Raw genomic sequence first — 19848 nt, 5'->3', positions numbered from 1 at the left:
CACACACGGACACATGGACACACAGACACAGACCCTCCACTCACGCTGTTTAATACGCTTACGTGTGGTCAAGCAGCGAAGTTGACATTGCTGGGGTTTGAAAGGGGGCTGCCAGGGTGGTGTTGGCAGGGGTTCTGGGATCAGGGGGCAGATAGGTAATAGATGTGGACAGATCCCAGACCAGCCAGTTGGTTCCCTGAGGAGAGTTCTGCCTCGGGTGTGTGGAGCTTTGATCCACTGCGGCTCCTGTCTGGAATTTTAATACACACACACACACACACACACACACACACACACACACACACACACACACACACACACACACACACACACACACACACACACACACACACACACACACACACACACACACACACACACACACACACCTTATGAACAAACATATGCATACACAGGCACACACAAATAAATAAACACTATTGAACATATCATTCATGCTGTGTACATTCTCTCTCTCTCTCTCTCTCTCTCTCTCTCTCTCTCTCTCTCTCTCTCTCTCCCTCTCTCACTCCCCATTCATGTACTAGCTGTGTTCCTCTCTCTCTCTCTCCCTCTCTCCCTCCCCATTAATGTACTAGCTGTGTTCCTCTCTCTCTCTCTCTCTCCCTCTCTCCCTCCCCATTCATGTACTAGCTGTGTTCCTCTATCTCCCTCTCTCCCTCCCCATTAATGTACTAGCTGTGTTCCTCTCTCTCTCTCTCTCTCTCCCTCTCTCCCTCCCCATTCATGTACTAGCTGTGTTCCTCTCTCTCTCTCTCCCTCCCCATTCATGTACTAGCTGTGTTCCTCTCTCTCTCCCTCTCTCCCTCCCCATTCATGTACTAGCTGTGTTCCTCTCTCTCTCCCTCTCTCCCTCCCCATTCATGTACTAGCTGTGTTCCTCTATCTCTCCCTCCCCATTCATGTACTAGCTGTGTTCCTCTCTCTCTCTCTCTCTCTCTCCCTCCCCATTCATGTACTAGCTGTGTTCCTCTATCTCCCTCTCTCTCTCCCTCCCCATTCATGTACTAGCTGTGTTCCTCTCTCTCTCTCTCTCCCTCCCCATTCATGTACTAGCTGTGTTCCTCTCTCTCTCTCCCTCCCCATTCATGTACTAGCTGTGTTCCTCTATCTCCCTCTCTCCCTCCCCATTCATGTACTAGCTGTGTTCCTCTCTCTCTCTCTCTCTCTCCCTCCCCATTCATGTACTAGCTGTGTTCCTCTATCTCCCTCTCTCTCTCCCTCCCCATTCATGTACTAGCTGTGTTCCTCTCTCTCTCTCCCTCCCCATTCATGTACTAGCTGTGTTCCTCTCTCTCTCTCCCTCCCCATTCATGTACTAGCTGTGTTCCTCTCTCTCTCCCTCTCTCCCTCCCCATTCATGTACTAGCTGTGTTCCTCTCTCTCTCTCTCTCCCTCCCCATTCATGTACTAGCTGTGTTCCTCTCTCTCTCCCTCTCTCCCTTCCCATTCATGTACTAGCTGTGTTCCTCTCTCTCTCTCTCTCCCTCCCCATTCATGTACTAGCTGTGTTCCTCTCTCTCTCTCCCTCCCCATTCATGTACTAGCTGTGTTCCTCTCTCTCTCCCTCTCTCGCTCTCCCTCCCCATTCATGTACTAGCTGTGTCCACTTTATTAAGATACTGTATCAAATCAGATCCTTCAAAAAGCCTAGACGTGTCTCCAAGCCCCAACATGTGCTTACAGCGCCCCCATAGGGCTCAGTCTGTCTCTCCACCCATCAGCACGCTAGGAGGGTCCTCTCTCTCCCCTCTCATGTCTCCTCCTGGCTGCCTCTTTAAGCCCACTCTGCTTCCAGTCCGATAGCCCCAATCCTTCAGCTGTCTCTTCTTTGTGCTATCTCTCTCCATCTGAGCTGTCCGTGTGTCTGTCTCTCTTCATCTGAGCTGTCCGTGTCTCTATACAGTATATATCTCAATCTAATACTATCACCACATTGTATTATTCAAACAGGCAATATAACCAGGTCCGGCATTATGGGTAGACCTCCAAGCGCTCCGTCACTTTTACCTTTATTTAACTAGGCAAGTCAGTTAAGAACAAATTCTTATTTTCACTCATGTAGTGGCCCAGCCTTAATCTCCTGAAATGTTTGTGGCTGAAAATGGAGTCCTACTTGTTCATGTTGTTTGAGATATTGTTGAAATAATCAGAAGTTGCTTGTATATGTAGCCAATTCCCTTATGCAGAGTCATATGTTAAATTATAGGAAATGTGTACATCGAGCAGTATTGTTCATTTATTTGTTGTTGTACTTGTTGCACCAATCGACTGAACATGTCAGTTAGTTAGCTAGTAGGCTACCTACCCAGGCTGGCACAGTACAGGTATCAGACAGTAGTAGCTAACGTTAGCTGTGAAATGGAATGTATTACCTCACTTGTAATTATTATCAGATATCATTTGAAAGGAGGATCTTCCCAGGCAAGATTTAATCAACGTTTTTAGAGGAGGTATTGAGTTGTATTTTTCTAGCTAGCAAACCTAGCTGCCAATTAAACAGAGCTAACTACCAAGCTTGATAGTTATTACCTGTCCCGACATAATTTTGTAGATATTTATAATGGTGTTGTTTTAAAATGTTGCTAGCTAATGAGAATATTCATATCCAAGCTTGACCACCTGCCTGCTCAACTTCTGAGTGTGTTGGCATGACAACGGCAAAAATTTGGCATGATAGCACAAACAGACTGGCACTCAGGCTAGCATCGGACTGAATGGACTGTGCATTGTTTGGTAGCCTATATTGCTTGCTAAATCCCAATCAGGATTATAATAGTATATTTGACACAACGTGGTGGTCAAGGTCGACATCTGCTGTTTTATGTGGTTATGGTGTGGTTATTGTATTGAACAGAACATTCAGAATTCAAGATTCTGATCATCGATTACACAGTCATAACCACTGGGTGCAAGGCTACTGCTGCGTGGAGAGTTGTTGGTAAACACATTAGAGGATACTCGCCGTTGCAAATTGAAGTCTGTATTTTGTTAGGCGATATGATATCACGACATCATATACCTACACACATACATTTCCAGGCTCTAGACAAACATGGTCCCGTGTGGCTCAGTTAGTAGAGCATGGTGTTTGCAATGCCAGGGTTGTGGGTTTGATTCCCACGGGGGACCAGTACGAAGAAAAAAATGTATGAAATGTATGCATTCACTACTGTAAGTCACTCTGGATAAGAGCGTCTGCTAAATGACTAAAATGTAAATGTACATTTCTCTATACTAAACATTGGTATGTCTGTCATACAAAACGGGCAACACAATTAAATGCCCGGCTGAAGTGTTGGTTCTGCCACCGGGTCTGTATAACTCATAGAAATACAATGATTACATTTCTATGGTGAAACCTTCTATGATGTACTAAGCTGAAAGAGATGGGTCTCTCATGGGACAGGACAGTGGTGGCTGAGCTGAAAGAGATGGGTCTCTCATGGGACAGGACAGTGGTGGCTGAGCTGAAAGAGATGGGTCTCTCATGGGACAGGACAGAGGTGGCTGAGCTGGAAGAGATGGGTCTCTCATGGGACAGGACAGAGGTGGCTGAGCTGGAAGAGATGGGTCTCTCATGGGACAGGACAGAGGTGGCTGAGCTGGAAGAGATGGGTCTCTCATGGGACAGGACAGAGGTGGCTGAGCTGGAAGAGATGGGTCTCTCATGGGAAAGTGCACAAGCTGAGGCCAGAGATGTATTCTAGTGGTAGAAGATTGTTGTGGTCTTATGTTCCACCCACACTGAGGAGGACAAGGGGGACTGAGTATGATGTTTGATATGAAGCTGAATTCTATCTAGTCATAATGATTTAGTCCTAAAACACATGTTTCCTAATGGGGCAGATTGAGTCCCTATGCCCTGTTTTCCCACCACTCCATTCCAGGCTCTAGACAAACATTGCGTTGTTTGTGGCCCCATTCCATACATATACACCAATGCCAAACTAGCCTCCTGCACACCAATTGACATTCCAGAGGTTGGCATGTGCGCCAGCTGCAGATTCACACTGTGCTTGAGGGGGGAAAAAGTTAGCGGGTCCATTTCACACATTCCCTTGGTCATTGACTGTCACACTTTGACACACACACAGACACATGAGCGAACACCGTCTTTGGAGGTGATACTTAGATACACTGCTACAGATGTAGGATCTTAATTTGAGCCAGTTTGCTACAGCAGGAAAATAATCCTGCAGCAACAGGAAATGTGAATTATTATGTGGATTATAATTAAAATATATTTTGGTGTTTTTGATGCATTTTTCGTAAGGGAAAATCAAGTCTGAAATTTCTAACTGGAAATTACAAGCTTTTAAACCTCAAATACACTACAAGTTTTACATTTCCTGCAGGAAAGTTACCCTGCAACAGGGTGATCAAATTAAAATCCTACATCTGTAACTGGATTCCACAGGACCTCCATCTGTCCCCAATCTTACCCCCCCCCCACACACACACGCATGCACGCACACACACACACATTCTGACTGCCAACACTTAAATTGGCTTAGGGAAATTTGGCAAGCGAAGCTGTGATAGTGCTGTGATGAATAATAAGCCAGAGAAAAGTGTGAAATAGGTTCTTCAAGCGTGTTCCAGAGAGAGTGTCAGGCTGAAAATGTTGATAGATAGTCAAGAGTTGAGATGAGCAACAGCTGATAGACATACACTACTGTTAACCTGTTAGGGCTAGGGGGCAGTATTGACACGGCTGGATAAAAAACATACCCGATTTAATCTGGTTACCACTCCTACCCAGTAACTAGAATATGCATATACTTATTACATATGGATAGAAAACACCAGGCTGAAACACATTATCGCCTTTCTCAAGTGGCCGATCAAGGGACACTGGGCTTATGCGCGTGACCCGACCGCCCCCGCCTTTGGGATTTTTTCCTCTGTTTGCCGAAAAGGAGATTCCCTGTCGGAATATTATCGCTTTTCTACGAGAAAAATGGCGTAAAAATTGATTTTAAACAGTGGTTGACATGCTTCGAAGTACGGTAATGGAATATTTCGAATTTTATTGTCACGAATTGCGCCATGCGCGCGACACTTCTTTACTATTTCGGATAGCGTCTGGAACGCACGAACAAAACGCCGCTATTCGGATATAACGATGGATTATTTTGGACCAAACCAACATTTGTTATTGAAGTAGCAGTCCTGGGTGTGCATTCTGACGAAGACAACAAAAGGTAATCAAACTTTTATAATAGTAAATATGATTATGGTGAGTGCTAAACTTGCCGGGTGTCTAAATAGCGAGCCCGTGATGCCTGGGCTATGTACTTAGAATATTGCAAAATGTGCTTTCACCAAAAAGCTATTTTAAAATCGGACATATCGAGTGCATAGAGGAGGTCTGTATCTATAATTCTTAAAATAATTGTTGTGCTTTTTGTGAACGTTTATCGTGAGTAATTTAGTAAAATGTTAGCGAATTCCCCGGAAGTTTGCGGGGGGTATGCTAGTTCTGAACGTCACATGCTAATGTAAAAAGCTGGTTTTTGATATAAATATGAACTTGATTGAACAAAACATGCATGTATTGTATAACATAATGTCCTAGGGTTGTCATCTGATGAAGATCATCAAAGGTGAGTGCTGCATTTAGCTGTCTTCTGGGTTTTGGTGACATTATATGCTGGCTTGAAAAATGGGTGTCTGATTATTTCTGGCTTGGTACTCTGCTGACATAATCTAATGTTTTGCTTTCGTTGTAAAGCCTTTTTGAAATCGGACAGTGTGGTTAGATTAACGAGAGTCTTGTCTTTAAATAGCTGTAAAATAGTCATATGTTTGAGAAATTGAAGTAATAGGATTTTTAAGGTTTTGAAAATCGCGCCACAGGCTGCCAGTGGCTGTTACGTAGGTGGGACGCAAGCGTCCCACCTAGCCCATAGAGGTTAAAAAATAATGTACTTTTCTTTCAAAAACAAGCAAATGTCTAAGTGTCACCAAACTTTTGAACGGTAGTGTATTTACAGGATATTTATGTGACGTCACTCAAATAACACAACATTTTTCTGCCCTGATATTTGTGAACCTGTCGGGGCTAGGGGGCAGTATTTGCACGGCCGGAACAAAAACGTACCCGATTTAATCTGGTTACTACTCCTGCCCAGTAACTAGAATATGCATATAATTAGTAGATTTGGATAGAAAACACTCTAAAGTTTCTAAAACTGTTTGAATGGTGTCTGTGAGTATAACAGACCTCATATGGCAGTCAAAACCCTGAGACTAATCCTAACAGGAAGTGAAAATCTGATGTGTGGAATCACTTTCAAGCCTTTGCCATTGAAACACACAGGGACTTATTAATCATTTAGCACTTCCTAAGGCTTCCACTAGATGTCAACAGTCTTTACAAAGTGGTTTGAGTCTTCTATGGTAGAAACTGACCCAAAGAGAGGCTTGGGAAGTTGGTCACAGGGGGAGGGCCATTACTACTATGACGCGGGCGCCCATGGGAACCCTTTTGTTCCGAAACGTTTAGTAAGACAATGCAATCGTCCGCCTTGAATATTAATGAAGCTCTGGTTGAAAAAGGCCCTAAAGATTTATGTTATACAACATTTGACATGTTTGAACAAACGTAAATATATATTTTTTGCACATTCGTGACGACAAGTCCCGCGTGCTTCATACATTATGAGTAGCTTTCGGAACGCGCTAACAAGAAGGAACTATTGGGACATAAATTATTAACTTTTTCAAACAAAACGACATTTGTTGTGGACCTGGGATTCCTGGAAGTGCCTTCTGATGAAGATAATCAAAGGTAAGGCAATATTTACAATAGTATATTTGATTTTAGATGGTTCCAAGATGGCGCTAACATGTATCGCCTAGCCTATTTTTCTGAGCATACCACGTCGTTTATTGCAAAGTGTGATTTCCCAGTAAAGTTATTTTTAAATCTGGCAATGCGGTTGCATTCACGAGATGTTAATCTATAATTCTTTGAATGACAATATTAAATTTTAACAATGTTTTCGAATAGTAATTTTGTAAATTGTAGCTCTGATTCACCGGAAGCATTTGAGGGAAAATATTTTCTGAATGTCACGCGCCGATGTAAAATGCTGTTTTTATATATAAATATGAACTTTATCGAACAAAAAATCCATGTATTGTGTAACATGATGTCCTAGGAGTGTCATCTGATGAAGATTGTCAAAGGTTAGCATTTAGCTGTGTTTTGGGTATTTGTGATGCATGCTAGTTGCTTTGAAAATGGCAATGTGATTTTTTTTGGCAGGGTACTCTCCTAACATAATCTAATGTTTTGCTTTTGCTGTAAAGCCTTTTTGAAATCGGACAACGTGGTTCGATTCAGGAGAGGTGTATCTATAAAATGGTGTAAAATAGTCATATGTTTGAGAAATTGAAGTTATAGCATTTATGAGGTATTTGTATTTCACGCGACGCGATTCCACTGGCTGTTGACTAGGGTGGGACGCAAGCATCCCACGTTCCCAGACAGGTTAACTTCTAAGCTGACACATGGAATTGTTTTAAGATGTCATACCATGGATCATTTAGCTATTTGATTTAGAATTTTAGGATCCATGTAAGTCTAAAAAAGAAAGAGAGAGAGAGAGAGAGAATTAGAGCACAGACAGATAAGCACAGCCCCCACACCACTAGAGGAATATCAACAGACCACCAACTTGAGACTGGGCTGAGTATAGCCACGAAGATCTCCCCCACCACATGAGCCTGAGGTAGAGCAAAACTGGACAGGAAGATCACGTCAGTGACTCAAAGTTGAGTATAGCTAAAAAAGCCTTGCACAACTTGATGCACCCCTCATAGGGACGGCTTGGGAGAGCACTAGTAAGCCAGTGACTTAGCCCCGTAATAAGACTCTTGGAAGATTAATCCAAATGAGGACTAAAATAGATCCTAAAAATAAATAAAAATACAATAGGGTCAGAGAATCCCAGTGGAGAGATGGGAGCTGGCCAGGCAGACACAGCAAGGGTGGTTCGTCACTCCAGTGCCTTGCCGTTCACCTTCGCACCCCTGGGCCAGACTACACTTAATCATAAGACCTACTGAAGAGATGAGTCTTCAGTAAAGACTTAAAGGTCGAGACTGAGTACGCGTCTCTCACATGGATAGGCAGACCATTCCATTAAAATGGAGCTCTATAGGAGAAAGCCCTGTCTCCAGCTGTTTGCTTAGAAATTCTAGGAACAATAAGGAGGCCTGCTTCTTATGACCATACCGTACGTGTAGGTATGTACGGCAGGAGTGATAGGTAGGAACAAGTCCACGTAATGCTTTGTAGGTTAGCAGTAAAAATCAGCCCTAACCTTAACAGGAGGCTAGCACAGGAAAATTGATCTTTTTTTGGGGGGGGGGGGTTCTAGTCAAGATTCTAGCAGCCGTATTTTTTTATTGAACTTTTATGTAAATAGGGAGACACATTGAGTCCTAGGTCTCATTCACAAGCGGGAACAACAGTCACATAAGCACACTGACAATTATATACAAAATACACAACCATTACACAAAATACATACAATATACACATTAGCCATTACAATCAAATAAAACAAAGACATTCATCACTATAAAATCCTTAACCAATTTCCTAAATTGACCCAGGGACACCAAATCATCCAAATAAAGTGCCAACTGGAGACTATTGCACACATGAGGTGTCTGATACGAAAAAGCAGATCTCCCCAACTCTGTGGTTACCAAGGGAGACCTCATCGTTAACCAACCCTGTGACCTTGTACTATAACTTGAAATTCTAAATTTCAACAAAGATGTTCTATTTTGTAAGCTTGTGGAGTAGGGCTTTATGAACAAAAAGAGAATAATTAAGTCTTCAAAGAGGTCCAGTCAACTTTTTTGGTAAAGGATGCAGTGATGAGTATTGAAACTGTCAGATGTAATAAAACAAAAGGAGCTATTATACACCGAATCATAGGATTTTAGAGTAGAGTAGGTTGCACTTCGGTAGATGGTATCACCATAGTCAAGGACAAATAGAAAAGTTGATTCTACAATTGCTTCCTGCTAGCCAGATTAAAAACAAGCTTTATTTCTATATAAAGAAACCCACTTTACATTTAAGTTTCTTAACAAGCTCATTTGTATGTTTCTTAAAAGATAGATCATTGTCCATCTAAATACCAAGTGATTTGTATGCAGGGATTTGTTCAATTACAGAACCATTCAAGCAGTGAAGATGTAACCCAACTGAGACACTTTTACGAGACTTTGAAAACAGCATGTACTTAGTTTTGCCTGTATTAAGTACAAGCTTTACATTCATAAGGGCTTCCTGAACAGCTGCAAAATCAGACGTTAATCTTGACACAGCTAAATCAACAGTCAGAGCAATTGAATACACAATAGCATCATCCGCATACAAATGAAGATCACAATTTTCAACAGATTGACCAATAGCATTTATGTTAATCGTAAAAAAGAACAGGTCCTAATATGAATCCCTGTGGAACACCTTTATGTAACTCAAGAAAATTCAACTTAACTCCATCCAACTCAATGGCCTGAGTTCTGTCTCTAAGATAGTCAGAAAACAAAGACGCATGCGGCAGAGCCAAGGCCTGTTGATGACAGTTTCTTCAACAGAATACCCCGAACAACAATATCAAAGGCCTTAGACAGGTCTACAAACAAAGCAGAACAACTAATTTTAGCATACAAAGCATTGACAAGGTCATTCACAACTAATGCCGTGGCTGTAATAGTGTTATGCCTTGTTCTAAACCCTGATTGGTTTTCATTTATGGAGGGGCAACACATTCAGGTACACAGATTTCCATATTTTGGGAATAATTGCTTAAGACAATGTCAAATTTCAAATATGAGTTACTGAGGGAGGAGGGTCGCTGCACACTTTAGCAGACCAGGTTCCAAATGATCTGTCCCTTTAGATTTCTTAATGTATTAACTTCCTTAACAGAGAATTGCCTGAAAGAAAACCCCAGACCAACATTTTCAGTATCATTCAACAAATTACAGTTGAAGTCGGAAGTTTACATACACCTTAGCCAAATACATTTAAACTCAGTTTTTGACAATTCCTGACATTTAATCCGAGTAAAGATTCCCTGTCTTAGGTCAGTTAGGATCACCACTTTATTTTAAGAATGTGAAATGTCAGAATAATAGTAGAGAGAATGACTTATTTGAGGTCTTTTCCCATGATGTCAAGCAACGAGGCACTGAGTTTGAAGGTAGGCCTTGAAATTACATCCACAGGTACACCTCCAATTGACTCAAATGATGTGAATTAGCTTATCAGAAGCTTCTAAAGCCATGACATCATTTTATGGAATGTTTAAAAATGTAAAGCTGTTTAAAGGCACAGTCAACTTAGTGTATGTAAACTTCAGACCCACTGGAATTGTGATACAGTGAATTATAAGTGAAATAATCTGTCTGTAAACAATTGTTGGAAAAATTACTAGATAGTTTGTTAACAAGAAATTTGAAGAGTGGTTGGAAAAAAAGAGTTATAATGACTCCAACCTAAGTGTATGTAAACTTCCGACTTCAATTGTACATCCATTAATATCCAGACCACACTTAAAGTGAGTTGGTTTAGAAACGGAGTCAAACATATATACATTTATGCATTAATTATATACATTTTGATCAGTAATGGTGCCAGAAACTATATTAATTTGATGGAGAAGAAGAGTTAAGAGATTTAACACTTTTCCCTGCACAATCAGATTTTGCTTTTATAACTATTTTTACACATAGATTTCTCAATATCCTAAATGTTTGCCAATCTGGGCTTGAGTCTGTAAATCTAACTTTGGCCCAGACAGCGTCTCTATTGTGAATAACTTTGGCTAGCTCCGGTGTGAACTAAGGATTAGACCTACTTTTAACTCTCATCGTTTTTAAGGGATTATGCTTATCAACAATAACATTGAAGACATTTGAGAAATGTTTTCAAGGAGCGGGACTCTAACCTGGAAGCTTATAAGAAATCCCTTTCCCACCTGGACAAAAGGAACACCTATGTGAGAATGCTATTCATTGACCACAGCTCAGCGTTCAACACCATAGTGCCCTCAATGCTAGTCACTAAGCTAAGGACCCTGTGACTAAACACCTCCCTCTGCAACTGGATCCTGGACTTCCTGACGGGCTGCCCCCAGGTGGTAAAGGTAGGTAACAACACATCCGCCATGCTGATCCTCAACACGACGACATCCGATCCTCGTTTGCTAAGTCAAACGACTCCGCTGGTCCTGCTCACACTGCCCTACCCTGTGCTTTGACCTCTTTCTCCCCTCTCTCTCCAGATGAAATCTCGCGTCTTGTGACGGCTGGCCGCCCAACAACCTGCCCACTTGACCCTATCCCCTCCTCTCTTCTCCAGACCATTTCCGGAGACCTTCTCCCCTTCCTCACCTCGCTCATCAACTCATCCTTGACCGCTGGCTACGTCCCTTCCGTCTTCAAGAGAGCGAGAGTTGCACCCCTTCTGAAAAAACCTACACTCGATCCCTCCGATGTCAACAACTACAGACCAGTATCCCTTCTTTCTTTTCTCTCCAAAACTCTTGAACGTGCCGTCCTTGGCCAGCTCTCCTGCTATCTCTCTCAGAATGACCTTCTTGATCCAAATCAGTCAGGTTTCAAGACTGGTCATTCAACTGAGACTGCTCTTCTCTGTGTCACGGAGGCTCTCCGCACTGCTAAAGCTAACTCTCTCTCTGCTCTCATCCTTCTAGACCTATCTGCTGCCTTTGATACTGTGAACCACCAGATCCTCCTCTCCACCCTCTCCGAGTTGGGCATCTCCGGCGCGGCCCACGCTTGGATTGCGTCCTACCTGACAGGTCGCTCGTACCAGGTGGCGTGGCGAGAATCTGTCTCCGCACCACGTGCTCTCACCACTGGTGTCCCCCAGGGCTCTGTTCTAGGCCCTCTCCTATTCTCGCTATACACCAAGTCACTTGGCTCTGTCATATCCTCACATGGTCTCTCCTATCATTGCTATGCAGACGACACACAATTAATCTTCTCCTTTCCCCCTTCTGATAACCAGGTGGCGAATCGCATCTCTGCATGTCTGGCAGACATATCAGTGTGGATGACGGATCACCACCTCAAGCTGAACCTCGGCAAGACGGAGCTGCTCTTCCTCCCAGGGAAGGACTGCCCGTTCCATGATCTCGCCATCACGGTTGACAACTCCCTTGTGTCCTCCTCCCAGAGTGCTAAGAACCTTGGCGTGACCCTGGACAGCACCCTGTCGTTCTCCACTAACATCAAGGCGGTGACCCGATCCTGTAGGTTCATGCTCTACAACATTCGCAGAGTACGACCCTGCCTCACACAGGAAGCGGCGCAGGTTGTAATCCAGGCACTTGTCATCTCCCGTCTGGATTACTGCAACTCGCTGTTGGCTGGGCTCCCTGCCTGTGCCATTAAACCCCTACAACTCATCCAGAACGCCGCAGCCCGTCTGGTGTTCAACCTTCCCAAGTTCTCTCACGTCACCCCGCTCCTCCGCTCTCTCCACTGGCTTCCAGTTGAAGCTCGCATCCGCTACAGGACCATGGTGCTTGCCTACGGAGCTGTGAGGGGAACGGCACCTCCGTACCTTCAGGCTCTGATCAGGCACTACACCCAAACAAGGGCACTGCGTTCATCCACCTCTGGCCTGCTCGCCTCCCTACCTCTGAGGAAGTTCCCGCTCAGCCCAGCCAAAACTGTTCGCTGCCCTGGCACCCCAATGGTGGAACAAGCTCCCTCACGACGCCAGGACAGCGGAGTCAATCACCACCTTCCGGAGACACCTGAAACACCACCTCTTTAAGGAATACCTAGGATAGGATAAAGTAATCCTTCTAACCCCCCCCCCCCCCCCCTTAAAAGATTTATGTGCACTATTGTAAAGTGGTTGTTCCACTGGATATCATAAGGTGAATGCACCAATTTGTAAGTCGCTCTGGATAAGAGCGTCTGCTAAATGACTTAAATGTAATGTAAATGTAAACACTCAGTCCTCTCCTGTACTCCCTGTTCACTCATTCCTGCATGGCCAGGCACAACTCCAACACCATCATTAAGTTTGCTGATGACACAACAGTGGTAGGCCTTATCACCGACACGATGAGACAGCCTATAGGGAGGAGGTCAGAGATCTGGCCGTGTGGTGCCAGGACCACAACCTCTCTCTCAATGTGATCAAGACAAAAGGAGATGATTGTGGACTACAGGAAAAGGAGGACCGAGCACGCCCCCATTCTCATCGACCGGGCTGTAGTGGAGCAGGTTGAGAGCTTCAAGTTCCTTGTTGTCCACATCACCAACAAACTGTCATGGTCCAAGCACACCAAGAAAGTCATGAAGAGGGCAATGCAAAACCTATTCCCCCTCAGGAGACTGAAAAGATTTGGCATGGGTCCTCAGATTTTGGTTGCATCACTGTCTGGTATGGCAACTGCTTGGCCTCCGACCGCAAGGCACTACAGAGAGTAGTGCGTATGTAACACCCTGGCCATAGAGAGGGTTTTTTTGTTCTTTATTTTGGTTAGGCCAGGGTGTTACATTGGGTGGGCGTTCTATGTTCCTTTTTCTATGTTTTTGTATTTCTTTGTTTTGGGCCGAGTAGGGTTCCTAATCAGAGGCAGCTGTCTATCGTTGTCTCTGATTAGGAATCATACTTAGGCAGCCTGTTTTCCTTTGGGGTTTTGTGGGTAGTTGTTTTCTGTCTTGTGTGTGTTCACCTGGCAGAACTGTTGGCTTTCGTTTTCCCTGTTTGTTTTTGAAGTGTCTCATTAAAAATCATTATGACCACTTACCACGCTGCATCTTGGTCCCCTCTTCCAGACGATCGTTACAGCGTACGGCCCAGAGCATCACTGGGGCCAAGCTTCCTGCCATCCAGGACCTCTATACCAGGCGGTGTCAGAGGAAGGACTAACATTGAAACAGAAAAGTGATATTTTACATAAATGGCTACACTGCTCCCTTTACCCTTCCAATCTGCCCTGAATACTCTGTAACCATCTATAGCAATCTCAGAATCCATTATTTTCTCAGTTGCCCATGTCTCTGAAAATAAAAAAACATCTGAATTTGCTTGAAAGGGTCAGATCTTAATGTGATCCATTTTAGACAATAGGCTACGTATGTTTCAGTGCATAATTTTCAAACCTTTATGGTCTTTGTATTCCAGTAGTGTATCAACACAAGCCAGATCATTAAATATTGGATTTGTGGTTTAGGCGCTAACAGAAGACTTCAAGGAATTGGGCACAAGATTGCTATACTGTATACAACACCTCTATGCTTGTGAGCACATGCAGTACGATATCTAAATACAACCCTGTTGATAGTATTGGAGGGGCTAATAACAGTGGTCTCCCTATTGTAGCTAACAGAGCTATTTGTGGAATTTAGGTCAGCAATCAAAAGATAACTGTTGTCAAAACTATTGACAAAATCAGTAGGTTCAACATTGGAATTAACAGAGCCATTGCAGGGAGGTAAATTAACAGGCACAGGATAACTATTTTCAACACACTTATCAGTATTGAAAACAGAAGCTGAAAAGTAGCACTCGGAGTAAATGTCACTGATTACCTTAGCATATATTGGTGCTGACAGTCACTTTTTCAGGGCTGCCTTATAATGCTGTGAAATGATCCAGGAACCCAAATTATTTGGGTGGATTCCATCCTCCTTATAAAATGTGTTTTATTTCCAAAATGTATCAAAATTGTGAACAAAGGTTACACCCATTGAGCTGCAATAATCACGTAGCCAGTTGTGAAGAGAAAGAATCCTGCTAAAGCATTCAATGCCACAATTCAGAGAGGGCACAGGGCCAGATATGATGGGTCTTTTATTAGTGAAATCAATCAGCTCTTTAAAATCCTGTTTCAAATGTTCATAGCTGCCCTTCATAATGTTATTAAAACCCACAAAGACTACAATAGAATCGATTTCCATGTCCTGGTGTAGAACATTCGGGAGCAGCTTAGTAATGGTATTTACTTGAGCTCCAGGATAGGACATTGTTTTTGCACCAGCAACAGTGACATTTCTTACCATGGAGCTGCCCAAAATCATGGCTGGTGAGAAGGATGAGGAAATACGCAGACTCACATGCTTCACAGGATTCTGAGAAACCTTTAAGGAGGGGCGAGAGGCAGGATAACTTGAGCCCGTAGCTCCCGGCATCTGGTGCAGGCCTCCGACAGATGGAGAAGCCCCACTTGATCCAAACAGGGACGGAAGGTGGCCAACATCTAATTTGAAATCATAAGGGAAAGAGTAGAAAAGCTAATCCACGCTTTTCTCACTTCTAGATTAGACTACTGCAATGCTCTACTCTCCGGCTACCTGTATAAAGCACTGTATAAAGCACTGTATAAGCACTGTATAAGGCACAGCAGACACAGGTACCCCCAGCAACGAAGATGCAGGAAGATTAGGCTCCAGGGAGGCAAAACTATTAGTTGTTTGTATCCGCTCCGGGCCTCTCGTTGGGAGTGTAGCCTGCTTTGCGGGAGGCCACTGTCTTCGGCTTCCACGGCTCATGACATGTGACCATCGTTGATTGGCATGCTCCTCTTATTGTGCACCTTTGACTCCACCATCAGATGGAGGAGGAGAGGAAGGGGATGGCTCCTCTGGCGAACAAACTCCAGGCAACACCGGCCAGTTGGACAACGACAAAACAGCAAGGTGGAGATGCATCCATCAAGCCCGAACCCCGTCAAGCCACTGGAGTACAAAAGGTAAACATTCCACTCTGCGTTTTACCCAGTTTCGTACGTAGACTGGTGACCTGCTTGATCAAGGAAGCCACTTCAATCCTATAATCCTCGGCAATAAAACAATTGTCACATTGGAACTCTGAGTGATCGAGCTTGTCCCGAAAGGAAGCGTAGTAGATACAGCTCCTATAGCGCTGGAAACGTTCATTTACTTCTCCAGACGAAAAGGGCTCCATTGCAAAACTTGTTAGCATTAACTGAAATTCATTTAGTGCTTTATACAGGTAGCCGGAGAGTAGAGCATTGCAGTAGTCTAATCTAGAAGTGAGAAAAGCGTGGATTAGCTTTTCTGCATAATTTGTTAACAAAAAGTTGAAGATTTTTGCAACGTTACGAAGATGGAACAAAGCTGTCCTATATTTTTGATATATTCGTCAAAAGAGAGATCAGGGTCCAGAGTAACGCCGAGGTCCTTCACAGTTTTATTTAAGACGACTGTACCTTGTCAGATCAAACAGTAGATCTATTTGTTTCTTGGGACCCAGAACTCATCTCTGTTTTGTCCCAGTTTAAAAGTAAAACATTTGCCGCCATCACTTCCTTATGTCTTAAACACAGGCTTCCACTGTAGGCAATTTTGGAGATTCACCATGTTTCCTCGAAATGTACAGCTGTGTGTCGTCTGCATAGCAGTGAAAATTGACATTAAAATATATAGTGAAAACAATAGTGGTCCTAAATCGGAACCTTGAGATGAGACATAACTAGCCAGTTATAGAATATTGTGTAGACAGCTAAGCTGACTGAAGACCGGGCATTCAACTCGCAGTTGTTGACATCGTTTCCACAGCAACATTTAGTTACATGATGTGATGAAACTTCAAGTTGCAAGCTACTTTCGTAGCAAGGTGTTGTAGAACCAGTGTCTCAGGAAACACATTCCAGACACTGGTTCTTGCTTTGTTGGAATAATTGGATTTGACATAGAAATATCATCTAGCTTGATAGGTTAGCCAGCTGCAGTATGCTAACTAGCTGCTGTCACGAGGTCAGTGAAGGCTTTAGCCTACACATAGAACTAAATTAGCTGATCATCTTGAGATGGCGAGTCAGTCAACTTCAAAACTTCTCTCAATAGTAAAGCAATTAGCTTACCTCGCTGTCACTACTCACGACTGCCCTTGTTTGTTGTGATTGAATGGCAAAGACACACCCAAGAAACACCCACATACAACCACAACCCCAAATCAGGAAGTTCAGCCCCCCTTAAAAGTTGAAAAGGGGCAAAATGTTGAAGTTTTCTTCCTGAGCAAGTCTTAACTACCTAATCCAACATCTAGCTAAGGAGTTTTGCGGTTGTAGGACCAGTATTTATGAAAATCGGGTTTACTTGCTAGCTGAGCCAGTCTCCAATCCAAAAGTGATGCTCACAGCACCAGTTAACACTAAATGCTGAATAAATACTCCCTCCGTCTAGCTAATGATAAGGCAGTTGCTGTCCTGTTGTGATTTGTTCACCGAGTTCTGCATCTGACTGTTCTAGCTGCCTACAACGTTATCCCGTTAGAAAAATTGTACAAAGTAGCGACACCAGTAGAGACTTGCCGATTTCTGCAAACAGTCCCATACATTTACTCTTAGTGAATACGAACCCTGGACATTGAACCCAACAGAGAAGAATCTTTTTCAAACGTTTGTCTCAAACCACATGGTTTGTTTGTGCTGACTTTCTCCCGAATTCTGTGTTTGTCTGGGGTTGGGTGATAAAAGATGTTGTTAGGAGATGCAGGATGAGAGCAGAGACCCCACCAGAGCGCGCACACACACACACACACAGACAGAGAGAGAGAGTGACAGACAGACAGACAGACAGACAGACAGACAGACAGACAGACAGACAGACAGACAGACAGACAGACAGACAGACAGACAGACAGACAGACAGACAGACAGACAGACAGACAGACAGACAGACAGAACTGAGTATGAGTTGGGTAATCAAGTAATTTGGGGCATGTGTCTGGTCTGTTGCTGGTATCTGCTCAGTCTCTGGAAAATGGAGATAGCAAACCACATACCACAGTCTCTTAGTCTGATTTCGCTGTCTCCCCTCAAATACAGTACTTTTCAATAATGTACTCTAACTAATGAGTGTCACCTAGAATGACAACAAACATAATTAATCATCAAACAATAGTATTGTTAACTCTGGTTCTAAATTAATACCAGCAACCCTTTAAAAAGTACCCCTCAATCTCTGTCAAATATGGATAAGAGAGGACCTCTGTAAATGTCCATATTAAACACTGATTCAAAATGTTAAAAAAGTCCTGAAGTCAATAGCACTCTCTTCATAAAATACATTTTTTCAGAAGATGGATAGTGGTGACTGTAGAGTAGACCATGTCTCTCCATGGACTAGAGAAGATCCCCCTGCCTTAATTAAGACAGTGGCTGATTGGCAGTGGAGGACCACTTCTTTTAAAGAGGTATGAGGAACTGATATATCCAGGAAAGATGGTTACCTGAGTGGTCTCTGACCTGACAGATGTTAAATGTCAGGAGCAACAGAGAAGCCCAAAGAGCAACAGAAGCCCAAGGAGCAACAGAAACCCAAGGAGCAACAGAAACCCAAGGAGCAACAGAAACCCAAGGAGCAACAGAAGCCCAAGGAGCAACAGAAACCCAAGGAGCAACAGAAACCCAAGGAGCAACAGAAGCCCAAGGAGCAACAGAAACCCAAGGAGCAACAGAAACCCAAGGAGCAACAGAAACCCAAGGAGCAACAGAAACCCAAGGAGCAACAGAAGCCCAAGGAGCAACAGAAACCCAAGGAGCAACAGAAACCCAAGGAGCAACAGAAACCCAAGGAGCAACAGAAGCCCAAGGAGCAACAGAAACCCAAGGAGCTAGAGAAGCCCAAGGTGCTAGAAAAAAGGGTTCCAAAAGGGTTCTTTACAGCAGGATAGGGTGCAATTTTCTTGTTTTTTAAATTTACGGATAGCCAGGGGCACACTCCAACACTCAGACATCATTTACAAGAGATGCATTTGTGTTTAGTGAGTCTGCCAGATTAGAGGCAGTAGGGATGACCATGTGTTCTATTGATAAGTGCATGAATTTGATAATTTTCCTGTCCTGCTAAGCATTCAACATGTAATGAGTGTTTTTGATTGTCAAGAAAAATGTATGGAGTAAAAAGTACATTATTTTCTTTAGGAATGTAGTGAACTAAAAGAAAAAGTTGTCAAAAATATAAATAGTAATATAAAGTACAGATACCCCCAAAACTACTTAAGTAATACTTTAAAGTATTTTTACTTAAGTACTTTACACCACTGGTGAAAAGGGGGATATGATGTGCTGAATGTGCAAGTTACAACGTGTCTTTTGTTCTGTTTGACCTGCCCCTTTTTCATCCCTGGATGTGAGCCCCGTCTCATAGTTCGGTTGTGTGGTGATTACCTGTGTTGATACACCTGCAGCCAGTGGCGGTTCCCTTGAAATAGAAGAAACTGAATCATTCTGACAGAGACCCAAGCGCAAGAATTTATATGCCCTCCAAAGAAAGTTCAGTGGACCAAGAGTCAAAGGTCAGATTAGGGAAGGAAGAGGTAGTGTTTGCTTGATTACGCTTAGGACATTGTATATTGAACTCATCATTAAATCTGGTTGGCAAGCATGTGAATGGTTTGTGTCTCGAGTGTATGGTCGATGAAATGGTGGAGCATGTGTTATATTGTTGTAAGTATGTTGAAAAGAGGGAAAGATGGAAGTGTAGGGTCAATGAGGTTGGACAGGGTTGGGGGGGTTGGAAGTGATTTTGGGGATGTGGGAGCGTCTATTAGAAATTAGTAGGGCTCTTTTTTATTTTCTCTGAAGTCAGGTAGGAGGATTTAGAAATGTTGTAAACAGTGATTGACCACACACTCCATGCTCCTGGCAGACGATGCACACTAAATCGCCACAGCCTGTTAGCTACCAATCCAGTTAGCTACCAATCCAGTCAGCTACCAATCCAGTCAGCTACCAATCCAGTCAGCTACCAATCCAGTCAGCTACCAATCCAGTC

This window comes from Salmo salar, chromosome 22 (assembly GCF_965601325.2).
Source record: "Salmo salar chromosome 22, fSalSal1, whole genome shotgun sequence".
Classification (NCBI taxonomy): Eukaryota; Metazoa; Chordata; class Actinopteri; order Salmoniformes; family Salmonidae; genus Salmo; species Salmo salar.
The sequence above is the reverse complement of the archived record's forward strand: the minus strand, read 5'-3'. Positions refer to the sequence as shown.